This window comes from Chrysochloris asiatica, unplaced genomic scaffold (genome assembly GCF_000296735.1).
Source record: "Chrysochloris asiatica unplaced genomic scaffold, ChrAsi1.0 scaffold00320, whole genome shotgun sequence".
Classification (NCBI taxonomy): domain Eukaryota; kingdom Metazoa; phylum Chordata; class Mammalia; order Afrosoricida; family Chrysochloridae; genus Chrysochloris; species Chrysochloris asiatica.
This window is the reverse complement of record NW_006408838.1, coordinates 679,767-682,422: the sequence shown is the minus strand read 5'-3', so window position 1 is coordinate 682,422 and position 2,656 is coordinate 679,767.

The following is a 2,656-nucleotide window of genomic DNA, read 5'->3' as shown; positions in this document are numbered from 1 at the left end:
TGTCAGCAAAACTCACAGAGAAACAAATACTTCTTTTTGAGAAATAGAGACTGTGTCAGTTTCAACCTTCTGTGAACCATGCACACAATAAATTAGTTGATTATAACTTTCAATTAGGAAAAATTGTTCTATCCTGTTTGGAGTTGAGGGCAGAGTAGCAACTATATGTTGGCCTTCTGATGGGCATTTATTTTTTATTTTGTCTTTACTGTGTATTTACTCCCTCTAAAGGATCAAACATCAAATTATTTGGCAAGAAATCTTTCCTTCCTTTCCCAATTTCCCACAGATTTCATAAATCCTGGCCCTTGAACACACGAAACCATATAAGCCTATTACTGTAAACTCACTCTGCCTGAAAATTAATAGACAGAAGCAACTTTATATTCCAGTGATAGCCTAAAATTGTAGTTCTTGAGATCTGGGAACCAAGCTAAAATTTATTAAGTCAGAACAAAGGCAATTTCAGTCCTACGTGTCTGGAGGAAAATTAGCATTAATACCTGTAGCCGTCAAACCATAGAGGCTAAATGCAGACAAAAAGTGTAATTTCCGTTGCTTTCTTTACTGTCTCCCTCTCCCTACCCCCTCATATGCATCTCAAAGTCATACCATTTATTAGTATACATTTCCATTTTCAAAACCCTCCCATGAACTAACCTTGCAACTTAATAATGTACTTTTATCTGAAGATTTTTCTTTAACATTGAGAACCAACAATTACTGACATACGTGACAGTCATAAAGAGTGTAAAACTTAAGCGAAGGCATCAAACTACTCAAGTTCTAATCCAAGTGCTGCCACCAATTACTATTAAGTTGAAACATATGAAACTGCGTTTTTGCAGGTCACAAAACTAGTAGCTAATATTTCGTCTGTTGTTTCTGTTGTGTGTCATAGATTCAGTTCTGACTCATTGCAACCCTGTACTATGTTTCCAAAGGGCAGCTGATGAGTTTGAACCTCTGACTTTGCAGTTAGTAGTCTAGTGCTTATCCTATAGTGCCATTTGGTTCCAATTAATTGAAGTCTCACCTATCTAATGAATAAGAATGATAATAGTTGCATTATAGTTAATTATTCTTTTGCATAGTCCTGGTGTGGCGCTGTGGGCTAATGCGCCGGACTGCAAAGTCGTTTGCACTGCAAGGTTGGTTGGTGGTTCAAGCTCACCAGCTGCTCCTTGGAAACCCTATACAGGGTCGCTATGGGTTGGAATCAACTTGACGGCACTTCACAACAACAACATTATAGTTACTCTACCAATATTGCTGAATATAAAGGATATTGGTAGATTAACTATAATGCAAAACAGCAAGTAAAAAGTTGGTAGCTGGCAGCATAGTGGTTATGAATGGGGCTTGTGAACCTCAAGGTCAGCAGTTCAAAACTACCAGCCACTCCGCTGGAGAAAGATGAGGCTTTCTGCTCCTGTAAAGATTTACAGCCTCGGAAACCCTGTACAGGGTCGCTATGGGTTGGAGTCAACTTGACAGCACTTAACAACAACAATAGTGCTTTTCAAAATTTAATGTGCTTAAGGATTAACGGAGAATGTTATTAAGAAGGCAGAAATCAGTGGCTCTGTAGACCCAAGATTCTGAATTTTGAACAAGAACAAGAACTCAGTTGATCCTGCTACTGCTAATTCAGGTACCATTCTTTCAATATGACGTTTATAAGATGTTAACCAAACTTCTATAATGTTAAAAATCATCTGAGATATTTGTTAAATATATGGTGGTGGTGGTGGTGGTGGTGGTAGTATGAGGTGGAGTCAGTTCTGACTCATAGTGACCCGGCATAGGGTTTCTGAGGCTATAAATCTTTATTGGAGCAGAAAGCCTCATCTCTCATCCAAAAAACAGCTGGTAGTTTCGAACTGCTGACCTTGAGGTTAGCAGCCCAACTCATAACCACTATGCTACCAGAGGTCCTTGTTAAATATATGAGGGGGTTTCAAAAAAGTTCAAGAAAAAAGTGGAATGAAAAGATAATGGAATTTTATCACCAACCTTTTGAATTGTTCTCATGCTACAGTGTGAATGCTGTCCCCTGAAGACCTTGATTCAGGAGATCCAAATCAAGATTTTTGGTTTTTTTCTGGTTTTTTGACCTTTTTATAAATACTTCAGATAGGTACTACTGGTGAGATTTTTCATTAAGAAACTATAGGAGGCACTGTTTCTAGCAAGAGAAGTGGAAATGAAATTCTGTGTGAATTAAGGAAAGCTAATTCCCAGAGATGAGATTAGGGAAGCTTCCAGAAAAGGCCTATTTTGTAAGGTGGTGGAATTTGACTCTAGAGCAATATGAAGAATATTTCAGAGTGAAACTTTGTTGTTGTTGTTAGGTGCCACCGAGTCAGTACTGACCCATAGTGACCTTATGCATAGCAGAACGAAACACTGCCCGATCCTGGGCCAATCTCACTACTGTTGCCATGCTTGAGTATATCGATGCTGCCACTTGACCAATCCACCTTCTTGGGGGTCTTCCTCTCTTTCTCTGACACTCCACCTTACCAAACATGATATCCTTCTCTAGCGACTAGTCCCTCCTGACAACATGTCTGAAGTATGAGAGACGAAGTTTGGCCATCTTGGCCTCCAAGGAGTACTCTGGCTGTACTTCTTCCAAAATGGATCTATTGGT